General features: G+C 42.3%; 1 protein-coding gene across 5 annotated transcripts in view; it reads left to right on the top strand.

Annotated features, from left to right (window-relative positions):
• The window catches only part of Tln2 (talin 2), a 409,739-nt gene that overhangs the window by 166,865 nt on the left and 220,889 nt on the right, over window positions 1-21,985 (top strand). For all 5 annotated transcript variants that reach the window (XM_040739688.1, XM_005075489.4, XM_013117408.3 and 2 more), the window contains one exon: window positions 11,276-11,351. The gene's annotated coding sequence lies outside the window, so the exon portion shown is untranslated. The remainder of the gene's footprint in view (window positions 1-11,275; window positions 11,352-21,985) is intronic.

The following is a 21,985-nucleotide window of genomic DNA, read 5'->3' as shown; positions in this document are numbered from 1 at the left end:
CAAAAGGGTGGCTTCACTTACATGCGTGATGGAGTCAGTATAGAGTGGAATTGTGCAAAGTCAAAAAACTTACTACACCCTGCCCACCCAGTAGCAGGGAAGAGGGGGAGAGGCCCCCTGCCTTGTACATGCTCAAGACTGAACACTCTTAGGAGAGCATATCCTACTATGGATTGCTAGCCCACCAAAATTTAAATCATAGAGTAGTTTCTACTGAATGTGTACAGTTTTTATAGTATCTTAAATTAAAAAAAAACTGAGTTAAATCATTCTAACTTGGAGACCATCTGTATATGTTTCATTACAATTGTCTCTTTCTATTTTCTGTTTTTATTTGGGCTTCTTGTGACTGACTCTCATGTAGCCCAGGCTGCCCTCAATTCCATGTGTAGCCAAGGATGACAGTGAAATTCTGATCCTACTGCCTAGAATTAGCTATGTAAACCAGGCTGGCCTTGAACATACAGAGATCTGGCTGCCTTTGCCTTTGAAGTACTGGGATTAAAGGCCTGTGCTTTTATATGCCCAACTATATAATTATGCTTATAGTTATAATTATTGTTACTATTATTGTTGTTATAGATGAGGTCTCACTATATAGCCCAGGCCTGACCTTTTCTGCAGCCTCTTTATTGATGTGACTAAAAGCATGTGTTATCAGATCCAGCTAGTTTGGGTATACTTAGCTTAAATTTTGTGGCACTTTTTTCCATTGATTAATGACCTATGATTGTATTTGTGTACATGGATATGCATGCCAGAACCTACATTTGAAGGCCAGAGGACAATGTGTAGTATTAGGTTCTTTCTTTTCACCTTGTAGACCCTAAGGATCAAGCACAGGTCATATGACTTGATGGCAGGCACCTTTACCCACAGAGCCATCTTGCTGGCCCAATATTGGGCTTTCTAAACAAAATTTTAATTGTGTATAAGGTGTATGAAGTTGAAATTTTAGTACCTAAGAAAACTATTGTGACTTTAGGAGCATTTTCAAGCCCTCTAGCAGATAACTCACCCTTGGAAGATGCCTTGCAGAGACACAGAAAGGGGCCCATCCTCATCTTGTGTTCACAGAGATGCTCTTCTAGTTACTACAGGGTCCGCATGTGTTGGGCTGGAATGAGTGAGAATGCCCCAATAACTGCAGTTGACAGGAGGGAGGGAAACAGAAGACCCACACCACCATGTACACACAGCTTAGTGTAATGGTACAAAGGTGCCCTGGCCTTGGTGAGTTGACACTAGGCTTTGTGCAAGTGTTTGAGTATAACTGCTTTGCTGTAGTCTTTGGAATGGCATAGGAAACATGTCACAGTGGATTGATAATGACACAGGAAACATCTTAGTCTCATGAAAATTCCAAGAAAGGGGATACTGTGGAGGCAGAGAAGAGGGTGCTGGGATGAAAACCAGGAACAGACAAGGGTGGAGACATAGGACAGAGAATTCATTTTTATGGTTTATTGAGAAGAAAAGGAAATTTCAGTGGTAGAAGGCAGTCTATCAGGAGGTGCTAGAGTTTGGCTGCTTTGAACCACAGCGAATATACAGAGAATCCCTGGTGCTGAGAAGAGAGCTTTTTGGAAAACAAACCAGTTGTTAACTCATCAAGACCAAATTTCACACTTTTGAAGATGAATATTGGTGGTTTCAATAGCTACTAATCAAGGACAAATGGTGACATTCTTATTTATCAAAAACAAGTGTACTTGATTTCCACATTGCTATTTACTTGAGTATTTCATTTGACCTCAACTGACCAAATCTTCCTCAATGATCCTATGTACCTTTTTTGTGCTACATGTCTTGGGTTGCCATGGGACTGACTAAATTCCTTGATAGCCCTTGATTTTTCAGTCCTCTTGGGATTGAGTGTTGTTTTTGTTGTAAGATGTATTGGTTCACAGATCCCAGGTGTTAGGTAACACTATTCTTGGGAAGACATGAACAAGTGTTTACTCACCCCAGGTAGGAAATTAATGGTAGACCAAAGTAAGGATATCACCAAAATCCAGCTTGGTGAGCCAATGAGTTCTTATTGGGGTTACAAACAGGAGTCTAGGTCACTTACAAAACCAGGGATGACTCAAAAGGAGCTGCAATATCAAAAGCCCTACCTGCAGCATTGCTTATAAAAGCTTGGAAACCTGAGACCTACTGTACACCTTGCAGGTAGCTTGACACACTGGAGAGTGTCTCTTCCCAGGCAACAAGGCTGATTTTTCCCTTATCTTCAGCACTTACTTTTTATATAACCTTGGAGAGGCAGAGGCCTGGTACATCTGGTCAGTTTCTGGCACTTCCTGAGTTTTCTGAATTTTTTACTTCCTGGGGTTTTTGTTTGTTTGTTTTTCGAGACAAGTTTTCTCTGTGTAGCTTTGTAGACCAGGCCAACCTCGAACTCACAGCCTCCCTTCATAGTCTTTAGAGCTTCAGAGAAATTTGCTACATAGCACCAGGCAAACAACTTACAGGGCTGGAGGACTCGATAGTGAGTGTTCTTGGATCCCTGTCCTTTAAATAGTCTGTTCCTCCTTGCTGCAGGTCAGTAGTGTTCCCTTAGAGATTGCATGCAGCCTTTCTATTACAAAGGAGAACCAGATGGTTTTCCCACTTGTGGGAGCCAGATTCTGTCTTCATGTCCTTGAGTTAGATCTCGCATGATCAGAGCACCTCTAGATGTGCTGATGTGGAGGAGCCGGTGAGTCAAAGATCGTGGAGTCCATGAATTAAAGATCAATGTGGCCATGAGAATGAATGTGAGGTAGACGGTACCTTCCCAGGGTAAGCTGTGGGGAAATAGAGCTCAGAGTGGGCAGTCCATCCTAGTTGGCATCTGGGACACATGCAGGTAACCTCAGCCCAGATTGCCAACTGCTCAAGACCCTCTTGGGTCACTTTGTATTCTAGACAGGCTCTGCTCCACAGGAGCCTCCCTGGCATCAGTGCCTGCGTGATATTTGTATGATCACATTCCAGTGCCATGTGCTTGCTTCAAGTGATTAACCTGTACCATCGTCATGTCATGGTTTCATAGTCCTATTCTGTGTAGGCTCACCCCTGCTAGCTTATATCTTGTGGGTTTTGACAGACGTGTCATGACGTGTGTCCCCACCAGGGAGCCACACAGGAAGGTTTCATCACCCTTCAAGTCATCCATTCATCTCTGCAAATTCAGTCATTTCCTTACCTCTGATCCTTAGTGTAGCCTCCTTAGTGTAGCATCTTCCATAATGTTAGGTTGTTAGGGTCATAGGGTGTATAGTCTTGTCCGTTGAGCTTCTTTACTGTTGTTTTTCATATGACTCCATGGTGCATTTCTTGGTAGTGCTGACTAGTGTTGCACCATATCGCTCTGTCTTCTCAAGAGGAGGGTTCATGTGAATGGTGACCACCTACCCCACTCACTGTGTATTCTCCTGCAAAGCTGAGGCTTGCATTAATGAACGGCTAAGAGTAAAGGCAGATGCCCTTTAGGTAAAGTAGCTTATTTGGTAGAGCCGCCTTCTTCCATGCTTTAGTTGTTAGATATCAGAAAGCCTTTTGGAGATGGAAGAGAAGACACAAATATGAGATAACATGCTTCCCTAATTGACAGACCAACCAGGAGAGAGCTTTTTCAAAGGGGTTGTGGCATAGGATTGAGCATTTGATTGGTGCTTGGGAAGAGTTTCTGAATTAGGACACTTTGAAGTACAAGTGTGGATAATCAACGAAGCATCTGGTACTCCAATTTTGATGTACACAAGCATGTCTATACACGGCTCCATCCTGACCCTGTTTCTTTTAACCCCTTGAGGCACCATTTTGGGTAGTCATATAAAATGTGCATGTAAATTTCTCAAACACTTATTGCCAATTTAGAGTATTTTAGGAACTGTGCTCTGAGGTGAGTCTAGAAATATAGGGTGGGCCACAGTTCCTACCCTGAGTTCTTTCAGTTTAGCCATTTAGGAAAATTAAGCACAGTACTGTAAACATAGAAATTAATATATAGCCAATAAATGTTCCTTTTAAGCAGGTGAACTGTGAAATAGAAATTGATGAATAAAAGTGTGGGTAAGCTGTCTGGGGCATAGAAAAGTGGCTGTCAGAGATCCCTTAGGAGGAGCCAGTGTGCTGGGACTCTGGTATGTGGAACACTGTGACTGGGCACAGACATCCATGGCAGGCTGTGTAGGAGGTGGCAAAGTGGGTACTGGTGATCCTTGTGGCACGGACATTTGGGTATGATTTTGTAGGGTCTGAGGATTTAACCTAAAAAATGTACACCCTACCCTTTTACTCAAGGGATAGAGGAAAGCTGGACTATGATAATGTCCAGCCAAAAGTTGTAGGTTGGTAAATCATATCCCATGGCCATTATCATCTTCCTTGAAGAATTGGGGAATCGTCATTATTATTACTATATATTACTAATTACTATTTTGAACAACAAAGCAAGAGTTGGAGACTATTTCCCTGCTCTTCCATTCCTGGCCATCTATAAAAAGAAAAACCATTCCAAAGTTTTCTAAATGTACTATCAGACTTTGTGCTGGTTAGTTTGTTGTTGTTGTTTTGTTTGCTTGTTGTTGACGTGACATTAACTAGAGTCACCTAGGAAAAAGTAACCCCAACTGAGAAAATGCCTCCATCAGATTGGTCTGTAGGAGCATTTTAAAACTTAATCAATGTGTGAGTGTCCAGCATACTATGTGTGGGCGACAGATGGGCAGATGGCCCTAGATTGTTTAAGAAAGCAAGCTGAGTAAGGCATGGGGACCAAGCCGGTAGCAGCACTCTTCCATGGCCTATGCTTCAGTTCCTGCCTCCAGGTTCCTGTATTGAGTTCTTCTTTTGACTTCCTAAATGATGGACTGTAACTTTTCTCCCCAAATTGATTTTGGCAATGGTGTTTATCACAGTTTAAAGTGAATTGAGCAAAAAAAAATTTTTTTTTTGCATTTGTTCATTTGAAGGTGTTTTAACGCTTTGGGGTCATGTGACTATTGTATTCAGAACATTACATCTAGATTTATAACACATCAGAAACTTTCTAATAATTCTATGCCATGTTTAGTTGCTTGCCTCCCCAGAAGATCAACCATAAAAAGTTATTTGTATAGAGTTTCCCACTTCTACAGAATTAACTTGCTGCTTCTAACACTAAAGGAAGCCCTGTACATCGTTCTGATAAAGTGAAATTCCAAGTTGTTCATAAATGAGTTAATTAGGCTTCAGTTTGAAACAGTTGGGTCATAAGAAAAGTTCTTTTTCAGCTGTTGTAGGAGTTTTAAAGGATGGGACAATATGTTAAAAATAAGATGGGGAAAAGCAAAGCTTGCTTGAGAAAAGAGAGAACTAACTTATTTTAGAGTAAACATCCCAAAGCTGTTATAAAATAGAAACCATAGGATATACATTTGGATCAGTCCATAATAGGAGTTAGTGATGCATGGAGGAACAGTTTGTAGATTCACAGCAGAATCAGCTTTTCACTTGTGTGTGTGTGTGTGTGTGTGTGTGTGTGTGTGTGTGTGTGTGTGTGAAAGGAGTGTGGTATAGAGTCAGATACTTACTAATTGAGCCATCTCCCCATTTTCTATAATCAATAATCATTTGTGGAACATCCCTCTAGCTGGCACTGTTTGAAGTTGTACTATGTAGTACTTATTCTTACAAAATTTGCATTCTAATTACATACAATAGAATTGGTATTTAAATATTTTTAAATTTTTAGAGGGGAGAGTCAATTCTAGAACAATGACCCAGCTCAGATTTTTGATCTGGAAAGCACATAAAGAGGAAATAAAACAAAACAGAAGGATTATAGCATCTTATGTGGACTCTGAGTAAATATACACTTTACCCCCCTTTGCACTAATATCCTTTGCACCATTAACTGATCATTTACAGGGCTGTTTTCAGTCATTTAATTAATGCAAAGTATGCCTTCAATAATAATTTGCCTAAATTAAAACATTTTCCAAAGTAGTATATAGGACATTGTCCTAAGATGTAGATGGCAAATATAAAGGAATTTATACATGTATAAATCACAGTTAGCATATTAAAAGATGTAAAATGTTCGATATTGGAAACTCCTTATATTTTTGTTAACTCAGCATTTCCCATATTCATATGAAGAAAATTTTTGAATGTGATGTTTTCTAAGATTTTATTTTTATTTTATGTGAAAGGTGTTTATCTATGTGTCTATATGTGTACCATGTGTGTGCAGTTCCTATAGCCCAGAAGAGGGTAGATTCCTTGGAACTGGAGTTGTAAATGCTTGTGAGGCATAGTATGGGTGCTAGTAACTGAACTCAGGTCCTCTTCAAGAGTGCAAGTGCTGTTAGGAAACCGTCTCACCAGTCCTGACTCTCTAGAGCTTTTCTTCTGGGTCTCACTTTCCCCTCTGTCTTGCAGAGGACAGAATAGTCTTATTTCTAGTCTCCGTGGACTGCATTGTGTGCAGTGCCACCTGCTAGCTCTTCACTGGGGTTCTTTTGACTCAGGCCAGCACCCAGTATCTAGCTGGGCAAGTTAGTGAGGGGAAGTCAGTAGCAGAGAAATGGCCTCTCCCTGTCTAGTCAGATTATCTCCCAACCTAGCACAGCTGTGCTGTGCTTATTGAGCTGCCCTTTGAAGAGAAATATTTCTGGATTGCAGTACAAGAAAAGAACAGGCATGATAAGGGATAGAAGTTAGAGAAAGTTTTATTCTCAAAACATTTCTTCTTTTCTTCCTTTGATTCTTGCCATAGGGCTGTCAGAGAACTCTGTCTTATTTTTTTCTTGGATTTTGTGATTTTGAATGACAGTCAAGAATGCACTTTGCTCTTCCTGAGCTACTTATAATGGATTTTCTCCTCTGTATCATCTTAATGTCTTAAAACTGGTTAATTTGGGGTTACAAAATACTTGGGTTACTAATGCCACAGACAGACAGCACACAACAGGGTGATGGACTCTGAGGAGGGTCCAGGCCCCAAGTGGCAGAATGGAGGTCCCTTTGTATAGGGTTAGAGGAAGCAGGGATGCTCTGTGCCATCTGAGGCATGAAGCTCATCTTCTGGGCCTACAGTAGGGCTGCTCTCAGTGAGCTGTGAGGTGGGGGTGGGGGTGATTTAGAAAATCAAGTCATGTTGGTTCTGGTAGTTTCAGAAATTGTCAAAGTCAGCCCCATATGTGGAGCTTTATAAAACACAGCCCTGGCTAGCAATATGCCCTTGCTTGTGACAAATGGGAAGAGCTTGGTGGTAGCTTTTGCTGCCTTCTGTTCACATCAACCAGTGCTTCGTGATATCTTCTACACAGCAGGCCACACGGAGCTGCCAAGTGACTGGACATGTGGTAGTACACGGTGCTCCTTTGAAGCAAGTGTTCTTCGCATAACTTGAAAGTCATATTCGGCTATAACCAGAAGTATTTTAGGGCTAGACATGTAGTTTGGTGATAGAAAGGGTTTGCTTGGCATAAGCAGGGCCCTGGGTCATATCTCTAGCACCACAAAAATCAAACTGAAGTGTTTTAAACAGATAGCTGTGCCTGCAGAAGGCCTGTTCTGTGTCAGCATTCTCTGGGGACCTGTTAAGACCAGACCATGAACAAGAGTGTCTCCCCGCGAGCTGTTTCCACCTCTGTTTCAAATGCCTGCTGCTCAGATAAGCTCCATGGTGCTGAGCTTTGCTGATTGTGTTAGTTGTGTGTTCACCTTGAGCTTTGCCCTTTCCTCCAATGGTTTTATTATAAAGCAGCAAACTTAGGTTCAGAGAGTTTAAGGCACATCCAGAGCGAATGACTAGTAAACCGTTCAACCAAGATCAAATTTGTTCCTCGTAGCCACTATGCTAATGCCTTCTCTAAATACAATGTTCAGTCCCACAAGTCTCTTTTGTTTTTCTTTTTTCCCAAGTGTGCATGTGTATGGTGTGTTGTGTGCTTGTGTATGAATGTATGTATGTTTTTGCATGTATGTGGGTGTGCATGCACATATACACATAGGTATGTGGAGACCTTTCCTAGTTGGTTTCCATGGATGTGATAAAACACTATGTTCAAAACAACTTGAGGAGGGGTTTTATTTGGCTTACACGTCATGATCACAATCTGTTACCGAGAGAAGCCATGATAGGAACTCTAATAGGAACCTGGAGGAAGTCAAGCAAAGACCATGGAGGAGGGCTGCTATTGGATGGTTCCTTGTGGCTCACTCGGTTTGCTTTTTTATACAACCCTGGATCACCTGCCTGGAGGTGGTACCACTCACAGTGGGCTGAGACCCATTATCAGGAAAGTGCTTATGGACAGTCAAGTGGACACATTTTCTCAGTTGATATTCCCCCTTTCTAGATGACTCTACCTTGTGCCAAGTTGACAAAAAATAAACCAGCCCAAGGCCTGAGGTTGATTGTCAGGATTCATTTCCATCCATCTCTATCTCTTTTATTCTTTATTCACTGAGGCATGGTTTCTCAAGAAGTCAGATCCAGAGCATGGCTATCCAGCTTGCTCTGTGGGTCCTCTGTGATCACCTCTGAGGCTGCAACTATGGAAAGGCCACTGTGCCCACCTGTCATTCATGAGGATTCCAGGAATTCTGAACTCTGATATCCACACTTGAACCCTTGAAGCATCTCACTAGCCCTGTCTCACAAATCCTAACACATCTCAGGCCCCTGTGTAGACTTGCTTGGCATTGAAGAGGCTACCTGGCTTTGGTGACCTGTGGGTTTTTCTGAACTGTGTGCTGGGTCCATAGATATTTAGTCTAAGGGTCGTGTGACAGGTCATCTCTGAAGCAAACTAGGAGCTCTAGTCTGTTGTTTGTCTTCTATAGGCATTTTCCAGGGATAGAGGGGGCAACTAGCAGACAAAGGGAACTAATTAGAAATATAATTTAAAGGCATCTATGCAACTACCAGTAATTATGACTTTCTAACCAGGTTTGTAACTATGATCTTATAGGAATGCTTGTATGATATGTAACTTATAAACTTTTAAAAGTAAAGCAAGGAAAAGAACTCATTTGTTTCCCAGGCATAAAGTGAATATAATGGGCCCATTGTGGGAATACGTTCATGTGCTTTATAATCTTAATGGGAAAAAAGGTCTTTTAATATGTGAATATAATCTAATGAAGATAAACCTGTGCAGTGGTTAAGCATACTATGATAGAGAATGTTTTAACAATAGACTGGCTTGCCTGGAAACTTATAGCTCCTTCTTTTCTATTCTTAACGCAATTTGTCTCTTCACAAATTTTATTGTTAATTAGAGATTATGTGAAGCTGGAGAGGTGGTTCAGCAGTTAAGAGCAGTTGTGGCTCTTACAGAGGACTTGGGTTTGGTCCCCAATACCTACATAATGATTTACAACTATTCTCAACTCTAGTTCAGGGGATTTGATAGCTCCTTCTGACCTCAGTGGGTACCAGGCACACACATGTTGGTACACACACACACACACGTGTGTGTGTGTGTGTATATATATATATATATATATATATATATATATGCAGGTAAAACACTCAAGCATATAAAAAAATAAGTAAGTCCAAAAAGTTTTTTTTAAAGATTCTACCTATTTTCATGAAATCACTATTTGCCTGTGGGATGCTAGTTTGAAGCTGGCCAGCTAACTTCAACTGGAGGTCACAGACTTTAGATGAATTATAGGTGATTAATCTTCACTTAGAGAGTCACAGGACTTAGTTTATTCCCTTTCCAATGATGTCTTCATCTTAAGGAAAATTTATTGTTTGGTTTGTCTATCTTAAGAGGAATATTAATTTCCTTTAATTGGTTTGTAATTTATGAACAGCAACTTTTTTATCTTGTGTGTAAATACTTTTTATTTTTGACAAAAGTATCAGTGGAATTTTTATTTTATTTTTTAAAATTATATATATATGTGTGTGTGTGAGTGAGTGTGTGTGTGTGTGTGTGTAGGGTGTTATATCCCCCTGAAGATGGAGTTACAGGTGGTTGTAGCTACCCAATGTGAGTTCTGGGAACCTAACTCTGATCTTCAGGCAAGAGCAGTAAGCATTCCTACCTGCTGAGACCCTACTTTAGTTTCTTGTTGTTGCTGGTTTAGCAAGCCAAATGTGGTGGTTTGAAAGCAAATGGCCCCCAAGAGAATTGACTCTAATAGAAGGGGTGGTCTTGTTGGAGGAAGTGTAAAAGTCACTGTAAAGGTGACTTTGAGGTTTATATGTGCTCAAGAGACCATCCTGTGTCCTGCTGCCTGTGAGTCAAGATGTAAGGACCCTCAGCTCCTTCTCTAGCACCATGTTGCATACATGTTGTCTTAATCCCTGCCATGATGATAATGAACTAACCCTCTGACCTGTAAGCGAAACACCACAATTAAATGTTTTCTGTAATCAGGGTGTCTCTTCACAGCAATAGAAACCCTACCTGGGACAACAAATACCTTAGTCTTTCATGCTTTTTAGATTTTGCTCTCGTGTTTAAAAAGACCTTCAGTATCTTAATATTATAAAATATTCAAACACATGTACCTCTAGTAATCATTTGATTCTATTTTTAGTTCATATATTTTGTAAGTTGAGAAGACATGTAGAATCCCCACCCCAAATAGTGAACCCACATAATTTATTAGCCTGTTTTTTCATTTCTACCTAGACTTGATGACATGTACCTGTTTTATATGAACACTCTACAGGTTCTCACAGTGCCCTGTTTATTCACTAAGCTGTTTTGATAAATCTGTAATTGCTGGTGTTTTTCTGCCTCTTGTTGGGTTTCCACCGAGTAAGGTCAGATGGGAGCTCTTGGGGCCTCAGAATGGATATGACAAAAAAGATGATGCAAGAAGGAACTGCTTGACAGTTGAGTCCCAGGAACTAAGTAAAACAAAAGTGAGCAGGCCAAGAACAATTCTGTATGCTAAGGAGGGAGGGAGAGTTGGGGGGAGAAGATGACACAGGGCCTGAAATTGGTTTAGACATGGTGCAGGAAGAAGGACACATGTATTTGGTTTTTTGTTTAAATTCAAATCCATTAAAGCCTTCCTAACACAGAGAAGGGGGAAAGTGTTCTGCCTCTTTGCCAATGGTAATGTAATTTTGGTCCTGGGACCTCAATTCCCTGTCGGCACAGCAAATTCCCAGCACATGTGGTGTGATGGAGACTCATTGCTTCCAGAGTTATTTCCTTTCATTGGTTCTTAGTGTGGGGAAAATGACCAAATGTATAGACTTTACTCACAACCTCCTGTCTCTATTGGTACTTGCGCCTAATGGCTTTTCCTATTGTTGTAGGTATTGCTGCTAGAAGCTTCTCACATTCCTCAGGATCCTCTCATCGAAATTGATACTGCATAAACTGAGAATTTAGGTAAGTCTTTAAAAACTGAATGAAAGAAAGAATGTATAATGAAAAACATTCTCATTAATTGAGTCCTGGGGTCGGGGACGTATGTTGATGCTCTCCAAAGCGTGTCAGTGCTGTCTCTTGTATGTCCCTGTGGTCCTTACACGTGTGCAGAATACCTGGTCCTAGGGCCTGCCTGCTGTTTTCCTTCCTCCCCTGAAGGCTAGGTGTGTGAAAAGGAATGCGGAGCTGGGCATTTCCCTTACTAGGTTTCATGAATCTGCTTTCATCCCCATGGTTTGCTTTGAGAGTTAGATTGGAAGTACTAGGTAAAAAACTAATCTAGAAACTCCCAGAAGTCTTTGAAACGGAAATGAGTGGTTCCTGGGGATGTCAAGGCTGTAAATGATGACTATAGAATGGGAGGGAGTAAACATGAATTACAGGTAATGGGTTTTTCTTTGCTCCTGAATGGGACAAGTCTCAAGTGGTATGCATAAAACCTCTGGACTGAGATGTGATATATATATATATATATATATATATATATATATATATATATATATATATCTGCAGATTCTGGGTTTGCTGAGGTTTAGTCCGACAAAGTAAATCTAGTCAGATAGCCCTTACGTAGTGCCATGAACCATTCTCCTGTTTCAGTTCTAGTTTTAACTGGTTGAAGACCTTGGGCTAGGTCATTTAATCTCTGATAGTCTCTGTCCTCATCTGTACCATCTGTAGTATAGCCCAGGCTATTCATTTGTGTGTTTTAAGATATTGGGGGATAGCAAAACCATGTTAGGACCAATTTACAGTATCTTTTCAATGAATGTAAACAAAGTTTATGATTGTTGAAATTCAGTGGCTATGTGGGGATCCAATGTATATTTATATGTAGTTATACTTTGTGTCTGGAATTTTTCATGATAAAAGATTTTTCACAGAACAATACTGTCCCCTGCTAATATCATCTTACAAAAGAATGGTTATTTTGACACTAAAAGAGTAGGGACAAGATGTGGTGGTGCACACCTTTGATCACAGTTCTTGAGGCAAACAGAGCTCTGTGAGTTCAAGGCCAGCCTGGTCTACATAGAGAGTTCCAAGCCAGCCAGGGCTATATAGTGAAGTCCTGCCTGTCTTTAGAGAATACATTTTTAGTTTTGTAAAAATGACTGGCTTTTTCACAAGCTTTCCCCATTTCTGTACAAACCAGTGATCATCAGTGGAAGACTTAGCAGCATGGGACTGAGGGCTGACATTGTTAGGTCCTAGAGTATATGCCCCTAGAACTGTGTCCTTTCTCTTGAACAGGAAATAGGTATAACCTATGTTGACATTGTTTACATTCAGAAATTGCCCTTTCAGCTAGCATGGGTGAACTAAGAGAGGTCAACATGAAGCTAAAGGAAAGGGACTGTTCTGTGGGGAGCCTAGGTAGAAATGGTTCACTTTCATGAACATGGAATTATCTATGGGCTGTGCTATAGCCAGTGTAGATGGAAAGGGTGACAGTGATCCTACTAGTCCGATAAAAGGGATAGTAGCTCCCTCCCCAGTGTGGTGGAGCAGCTCTTGTCTGCTGTTTGAATACATGTGACTGTTTATCTCAGAAGTGTGTATGTGTGTGTATGGAGGGGGTATTGCCAAGATCTTCAGGGAGGTGACCCTGACACCTGGCCTCTCAGAAACCAGTGATCCCCAGTATGAAGAACTCAAGGCTGCTTGCAGATCAAAGGCACAGCCAAGAGTTACAAACTCTCAACAATGGTCTGAGTTCTTCAGGACAAGGAGGAGCTTCGCTGAGACATTGGGTGTGAAAGGAGTAATCTTGGTGGCACCCTGTGCTGTGAGCTGTACAGAACACACATTATGTTTCTGTTGACTTTTCTTTGGCCTGTGGGTTGGTGGTGGTGGTGGTGGTGGTGGTGTGTGTGTGTGTGTGTGTGTGTGTGTGTGTGTGTGTGTGTGTGTTTTGGAGATGGAGTAAATCATGACTGGGATTACTACTAGACACATGAGGGGCAGGCAGATGCTCCGTGCTCCTCCCAGGAGGTTGGCACAGCTCCCTTACTGAAAGAGTACTTAGATGCTGTGCGGTCTGTGTCGTTTAGGACATGGTGGCTCAGTCCTTTGTTCTTCCTCCTCCTGTGGTTTCTGGTTTATGTTTCTGCTACAAATACAATCTTCAGAGAAACTCAGGATGAAATTTGGCTGTCTTACCTGGCTGTTTTCTGCCCCATCACCCCAACTCTTGGCTTACTGCCTGTTTGGTATGCTTCAACTCTTGGGCTCTCCTCCAAGAATATTTACTCACTGCCCTTTTTAGGGGTGGAAAGGGCTATATCAAACAATAGTGGGAGCACTTGCCTTAAATGTGTAGGAATGTGAGAGATTACCTAAACTTTTGATGTATCTGAAAGTGTATATGCTGGATGGGGCTTTTATTTTGACATGAACCAGGGAAAGGAAAATTGCTTTAAGGGTTCTCTGAACTCCAGGTTGGAATAAAATTCAATGAATGAACAACAAAACCAATCAATCATGTTCAAAAGCTTTTCAGAAGAGCAAGAGATTCTGGGTGAGAGCTTGTAGGGATGAATGGTTAAGAACTGGAGACAGCCACACTGCAGAAATCAGCGTGGTGCTCCAAAGGGTCCTATGTAAGCATGCAAATGTATGTGAGGAGAGAGATCTGATAGATAGAGTGTGTCAGGTGACTTACAACTGCCTATTACTCTTGCTTCTGGGGAACTGACATTCTCTTTTGACCTCTGAGCACTGGGGAGCATGCACAAGTACACACACACACACACACACACACACACACACACACACACACACACACACACACAATTACACATTCTAATAGCAAACATAAAAATAGAACCACAATACACCTCATATAGTCAAAGCAATCTTGAGCTTAAAGAATAAACTTAAAGGGACCCTGCTTCCTGCCTTAGCTTATACTACAAACCTACATTGAACAAAGAATATGATAATGACTTAATAGTAGATAGAACAGTGAACAGAATAGAAAGGCCAGAAATCTATGCATTTGTGGTCAAGTGATTTAGACAGTTGTAGCAAGAACACACAGCAGGAAAGAGGTGTTATGAGATTTCCTACCTGGTTCCTCAGCTGCTTCCCCAAATGAACTCACAGACACTATATTAATTATGAAACTGTTGGCCAGTGGCTTGGGCTTCTTATCGACTAACTCTGTCTTAATTATTAACCCATAACTGCTAATCTGTGTATTTCTACATGGTCTTGTCTCTTCCCAGGCTCAAATGACGACTCCTCTCTGCCTACACTTCCCAGAATTCTCCTCCTCTGGTAACCCCACCTATCCTTCCTGCCTGCCACTAGCCACACGGTGCTTTATTTATTAACCAATAAGAGAAACATATGTACAGAAAGGCAACCCTCATCAAAGGGGCAGTCTCTCTAATAGTTGATTTTTCTTAATATAGCTTCCTTTTATGTACATTGGCATGCGTGTATCTGATCCCCTGGAATTGGAGTAATAGACAGTTGTAAACTGCTATATAGGTGCTGGGAATTGAACCTGGGTCCTCTAGAAGAGCAGCCAGTGCTCTTAGCCACTGAGACATCTCTCAGCCCTTCTAATAATTGGTCTTAGGACAAGTGGATATCAGTACACGATACAGAAATATGAAATCATGCCTTTACCTCGAGTCACATCAAAGGTCAATCAAAAATGCATTAGGGACTAGTTGTAGAGATTAGTGGATAGAGTGTATATAAATATTTTGAGACCCTGGGCTCAAAACCCCAACACTTCAAAAACAGTATTAAGAGCTTAAAGAACTGAGCCTGTGAAATTACCAGAAGAAAACATAGTGAAAGAGGCTCTGAGACATTATTCTAAGCAATGGGGTTTGGGACATGAATCTCAAAGCAAAGATAAAAATAGCAATAATAGACAAAGGAGGTTACATCAGACCAAAAGACAACAGAGGAGCAACCACTGAAGAGGGCTGGCGAGATGTCCTGGGGAGTACAAGCACTTGTCCTTGCAAAACTGACAGCCTTTGTTCAGTCCCCAGAACCTACCCAAAAGAGCTGGGTGTATCTGTAATTCCAGGACTCCTAAAGAGAAATGGAGGGTGGAGACCGGAGAAACTCATAGCCTCGCTGGTGTGGAGCATGTCGCTAGGCGGAAACAGTGAGACAGCCCCTGTCTCAACAGGAAAAAGGAGAGAGCTACCTTCTGCAAGCTGTCATCTCCCCCTCCCATGCGGACTGTGGCAGGCTTGCACACCTGCACTCACACACACAGCTCATACACAAACATATACTCACAATAATGAGTAAATGAACAAATGAGGTAAGTGTGCAAAATAAATAGGACCAGAAAACCTTATTCAAAGGAGGCAGAGGAGGCTGAGCATATACTGCTCTTGAAGAAACCCCAAGTTCAATTCCCAGCATCCATATCAAGAGGCTCACAACTGACTATACATGTTAATTCTCAGTGCAACCATTTAGAATATATATTTTAAAATAATATGTTTCACATAATATATGCTGATTAAAAACAATAAATAAAACATAGTTCATTGAAAACTGTTATAAGTCATATCATCACACACAAATAGCTAAAAACAGGGAGCTTTTCAGAAAAGCTGATGACAAATAGTGGTGTCTTAGCTAGACATGGTCACACAGGTACCAGCAGTACCAGCAGTCTGTGTGGTCCTGTTTCTTGGAAGCAACTGCTGCTTTTTTGTGAATATTGTTCATGTGTTTGGTGATTCACACACACACACACACACACACACACACACACACACACACACACACACACACACAGTGTGTTGTATCTCTTTTCACATTGTTAGTGTCTGACGTCTGTCTGTCTGAAGATGGCATATGGGTGGGTTCAAGTGCATATGTATGCATGTGAAGGCAAGAGGTCAACTCAGGTTTTGTTTCTCAAGTGTTGCCTACCTCATGTTGTGAGACAGACTCCCACTGATTTGGAACTCAGTGATTCAGCTAGGTTGACTGGTCCCAGCGAACCACCTATTGCCATCTCCCTTGCGGTGGCATTACAACTATGGGCTGCCACACATGGCTTTTTCACGTGGCTTCTGGTCCTGACACTCACACAGCAAGCATCTCCCCACCCCTCACTTCCTCAGTTTTAACAGCTGTTTCTGTGTGTCTTGTAACCAATCCCTTATCAGCTCACCCAGCATTCTCTAGGCTGATCGGGACCTCCCTGTCTCCTCTGATTCTTGTCTCTTCCATGCTATTTCTTTGTTCATACCAACCCATCCTATGAAATTTTCAACCTTAGGCAGTTATATCTTTAATTTTACATTCTTAGGATTGGTAATACGTGCATGCATTGTTTTGTTTGCTGGGTTTTTTTTGGGTTGTGATTGACTCTAATGTCTTATGTATGCTTAGTAAGTCCTCTACCACTGAGCTGGACCCCCTTACCTTTGTGTTCTGTTCTTTAATGGCAGTTAGGCTTGCAAGATTCAGCTTTTGATTCTTAATGTTAAAAGCCAGTAAGCAACATTTAATGTAATTAAGTAAATACTGTCCCCATCAGAGCATGCTCCGGTAGTAGCCTAATGCCTTTGCCCTTCAATGGAGCGTGGCTAAGTGGAGCTTTTACACTGTACCAGCAGTCTTGAATGCAGTCTCAAGTTTCCTAGGTTCTGTCGTCCCGGTCCCCCGAGAAAGCCACTTTGTTTCTGAAGATCTCACTCCCCTAACTCTGGGTCTGATAGGGTTGTCTCGGCATACACTGAGCAAGTGCTGGTATTTGGGTAAGGCTCCTTCCCACACTGGATAACAGTCCAGGGACTGGTATATGGAGGAAGCAAGACCCTGATACTTAAGATTCACTGCCTGAAGTGTTAGACACCGAGATCCTGGAAGCTTGGTATCTCCTGAAGTCCTCACAGCCCCCATGCAGAACAGGTGTTGTGTCCATTTTCACACAGAGAGAAACGTGAAGTATCCCGTGTCTCATGGGTGAGTGACGTGTGAGAACCCTGGGCTGCATTGTTTCTCAGATTCTGGGGTTATCCTGGGCATGGTGGCATGCTGTGGTTCCACAGGCTGGGAACACTTTCGCTATCCATGATCAATTTCCTATGCTTTCCACAGCAGACTTCTGTCCTCACCTGCCCCAAGAGTCCTCTCCACTCAGCTTCTCAGTCCCAGAGTTCCTTTTACAGAACCCTGCCCTGGCTTAGATCTGGGGAGCATCCATTTCCACTCTGTCCTTGTGATGATTTGAACTGAGAGGAGGAGCAACCGCCCACCCTTCTGGAACATGCAAAAGTGCTTTGTCAGCAGCTGTTTCCGTACTGAGTCTTTCCAGCCTCCCCTCCTCCCCCCCTGCCAAGCTACTTTGAACCCAACCTCAAGCGTTTCCAGGTTCCTGGTTACCTGGGACAGATTCTAAACTGCCTTTATCAAAAGAAGGAAATAGATGAAATTTAAAGTCTTTCTTACTACTGGAAAGAGCACACTATATTTTCTTTAGTCTATTTAGCTCAGAGAGATGAGGGATGATTCAGTCTCCCTGATGAATGATGTCTGGCTCTTGGTGTTGAGGTTGTCCAGGACTCTCAGCTCATTTACTCTCCTATCCCCGTGGACAGCTGACAGCAAGCTCATGGGCTCAGCACTTAAAGCGGGGGGGGCTGTTCGCCACATGGCCTCCCTTCCCTGAAGGCTGGGTTCAGAGGAAGGAAACTCACAGACATAAGAAATTGCCCTCAGAGGATGGGATGGTGTAAGTGTTGTTCTCTTCTGCTTATGTTGACAAACACACTCCAGAGCAGTGGGGTCTGTGAGTGACAGTGAGCAGAAAGAGGAAGAGGGAGTTGAGTAGGTCTCCAGAAGAAGGACGCTTTTGTGATTTGTTGCTGTGTCTGTGTGATTAAAGAACATGGGCATCCCACCTGGAATGAAGTCCTGACAGGGGCTATTCAGACCTGGCTGGGCAAGGGCATACTCTAGCAGCAGCAAGATTTCACTGTGGTAGCTTCAGACCTTAATGGGGGAGAGGAGTCACTTAATTCAAGACACAGAGCAAATGTCCCTTCTAGACAAATATCACATTTAAGAATTGCTTAGGAGGGACAGGAAGATGTCTCAGTAGGTAAGAGTGCTTTGTCTGCACTGAGAATTCCAAGCACCCGGCAAAAAGCATGGCCCCCAATGCTGGGGGATGAGGGTCATGAGACTCAGGAGGATTGTCGGGCTTGCTGTCCAGCTAGACTACTAAACTGAAAAGCATCGAGGGATAGGATCAGTGGGAGGCCCTGCTTGGAGGGAATAAGGTGGAGAGTGATAAAGTCGGTCACCTGCAGTCTTCTCTTGACCTTCATATGGCACTCACAGGTAAGGTCACTCACACACGTGTGCACACACGTACTCATACACTACATACCTATAGGTATTGCTCTGTGTCACACACATGTACACATACACCCACATACTGATAACACTCAAACTTTGGTCTGCATGTAGATCATGTATCTTGACTTAATGTTTCTGTTGATATTCAATCTGCCTCATAATTTAGCCAGTGGAAGCAAATCCAAGTCGACTCTCACTTTCTTTGAAATGACTCTTGCACGGTCATTTATCTTGTATCTGTTAGCATATGATGGTGAAAGACTTCACAATCCCATTTCTTGACTAGCCCTGACTCTGCTATGTCTCCAGGGACCCTATTTCTTTAAGTGTTTAGAGGGCACAGGTGGAAAATGAGGTGCATTGACTGCTGTAGATCTTTCCAGGGAACAGAACTGGAGACACGGAGTCCAACATGTAAGGGTTTTACACAGCTGTGTTAGCATGCACCCATCCTTCTGTGCTCCACAACCCAGTGTGGTGAGACCATGTATATTTCAATCTGCCCTGTCTTATGTTGCACACACAATGGTCTTCGTTGGAAAACTGATTTGATTTTACTTTCCATTACTCATGACTCTGCAGCGAACACTTGCAAGTAAAGATATACGAACAAAAGGACTCACTGTGTCACACTACAGCTTCCACGACCAGACCTTTTCCCGTTTTTCTGTTACATTTTTACCTGTGGGGGAGGGGCGGTGAGCTGCAAGGGCAGAGGACAGGCACACAGGGACGGGAAATGAACGGGACCGAGATGATGTGAAAGACACAAAGAATAAATAAAAAGAAAGTTAAAAATGTCTGTTTTATTGTTTTGTGTGCATGCGTGCTTGTGTATGTGTGTGTTTGTGTTCATGTCTGCGGGTGCAGTTGGAGGCCAGAGGACTACTTCAGGTGTTGTTCCCCAGATGCCATCCACTTTGTTATTTGAAACTGAGTCAGTCACTAGCCTGGAGCTTGCCCAGTTGGCTGAAATGGCTGGCCCGTGAATCCATAGCAGAAGAGGCAGAGGAGTTCTGTGAGTCCTCTTCTGTAAGGGCACTAGTCCCATTGACGTTGTGACAGAACCCCTTCTGCAATTCCCCGCCTTGAATACCAGTGCCTTTAAGGTTAGGTTTTATCGTGTGAATTTGAAGCCATGAGCAGTAGCAGGAGATGTTACCTTTATCCCCTCCCACCTTCTCCTGCTTCCCCTTATCCCATAGGATCCCATGGGTGGCAATTGAAAGCATTATTCATTTACTCTGAGCATTCATACATATATGCAAATGTATGTATGCTCTCCTGTCTGCAGTTCCCTTTTGAGACAGATGGACACCAACATGCAGCACATGCATTCCTCCCCTTTGTCTGGTCTTTCATCTGTCCTGGTTCTTATTCCTCAGCTCCATGTGGAGCTCATCTTCCACTCCCTGCAGCTCCCACATCTTCCATCCTGTTCGGGGTTGTCTGGACTGTGTCCTGTGGGTGGACATCTGGGTTGCTTCTACCTTGTGCTGTTCCAAATCGTCTGTGGCAACAGCCTTGGGCACTCCCAAGCTCTTTTTCCCTTTGTGACCTCATGGTAGTTAACTGTGTGTGTTCCTTTTAGGCTGTCAGCAGACTGCAGGACTGTACTGCTATGGAGCAAGAGGAACACTAGGGTGAGGGAAGAACAGCATTTGAATGGTACAGGCGTTATGTCCTGAACTGGGAGTAAGTCAGGCTTGTAGACGGTTGGCTAGACCAATGCCCTGTGTGGACAGGATTCTATGCTGCAGACCAGGAGTTGGTGACCTGTTCCCAGAAAGGACTAGACTGTAAATATTTTAGGTAACTGTCTGGGTTGCAGCCACTCAGCCCTGCTGTTGGAACACAAAAAGCAACTGCAGACAGTTCATAAATAGGTGTGGTGTTATTCCAAATAAACTTGATTTGTGGACCTTGAACTTTGAATTTGCTATAATTTGTTTGCATTGTGAAGTATTCTTGAGGGTGTTTGTTTTTCTCCCCCATCATTGTTAGAAAATGTAACAATGTTTGCTTTGTGAAGTATTCCTGAGGGTGTTTTTTTTTTCATCACTGTTAGAAAATGTAACAACTATGGACTGCAGATTTGTCCATGGTAGAGTGCTTGCTTAGTATGCTGAAGCCCTCAGGGTTTGATCTCCAGCGTCACAGGAGAAGGAAGAGTATGTGTATTATGGGGAGGGTGAGGGGAGTAAAAACAATTCTTAGTGTATACTCCATACTCTGCCAACCTCTGCTCTAGGCATTTGGGAACCTAGGAGATTCTTAAACGTACAGGTGCCTGGTAAAGTGGTTGTCTTCATCTGGGACTTGGAGCCCAGGCTCAGTGGGCTTGCCTGGAAGCATCCTGTGGAAGTACAAGTGAGATTTCTTTTCTGTTTTTGTTGTCTGAGGCTGAGAACTATTAGGAAACATGTAGCTCATTTGATTATGGGGCATGAAATGTATTTCTCAAAGCTATGTTGTGTAAGCAGAGAACATGTAAAGTCACTCTTCCATGTTGTGTGGAAGACTTGGGGTCTTAGCCTCTCATCCTTTTTGTCTTTCTTCTAACTTATGCTGTCCAGAAATCGAGCTTTCTGAACACCACTTAGAGGCGAGCTGGCTGGAGCTGCTGCCTTGTATGTCTTGATTCTTAGTGTATTTGTAGCTTTTCTGTTGAGAATATAGTATTTTGTTTGTGGGAGGAGAATCCAAAGTTGATGTAAATGAAAAGTTCATCTTCCTATAATGGAAATTATTAGAGCGCCTTTTAAAATGTCACCACAGATTAATGCAGACAAGAAGCAGTAGAGTGTATTAGAAAGTAGGTCAAGTTATCTCATGTTTATGAATGAGACAAATTATACTGTAGATTTAGGTTTATAAAACTTGAGTGATAGTATAGTTTATATGAATTATCCTAGCCTAAACGGTATTACCCAAAAATGTAATTAAATAAATTGAGTTTGTTTCTTTATCCTTTGTGGCTAAGTATTTTATACCTAATGTTTTACAAATTTAATAATGTAGTAGAAGCTGCAAGTTTCTAGGTTGTTGTTGTTTTTTTTAATATTTCCTGTGTTGGACACAGGGTTGGCTCTCGGGAATTAGAGCTGGAGGTAGGTATCCCAGAATCCATCTAAGACTTAGATAAAACTTAGAGGAATTATTATTTTTCAGTGAGCTTCCCATAGCTATTTCACCCTCCCAGAACCGGGTCAGTTTCTTTGGCTTCTGCTGAAGGA

Source organism: Mesocricetus auratus, unplaced genomic scaffold (genome assembly GCF_017639785.1).
Source record: "Mesocricetus auratus isolate SY011 unplaced genomic scaffold, BCM_Maur_2.0 Super-Scaffold_100691, whole genome shotgun sequence".
Lineage (NCBI taxonomy): Eukaryota > Metazoa > Chordata > Mammalia > Rodentia > Cricetidae > Mesocricetus > Mesocricetus auratus.
This window is presented reverse-complemented; position numbering and strand designations above follow the sequence as displayed.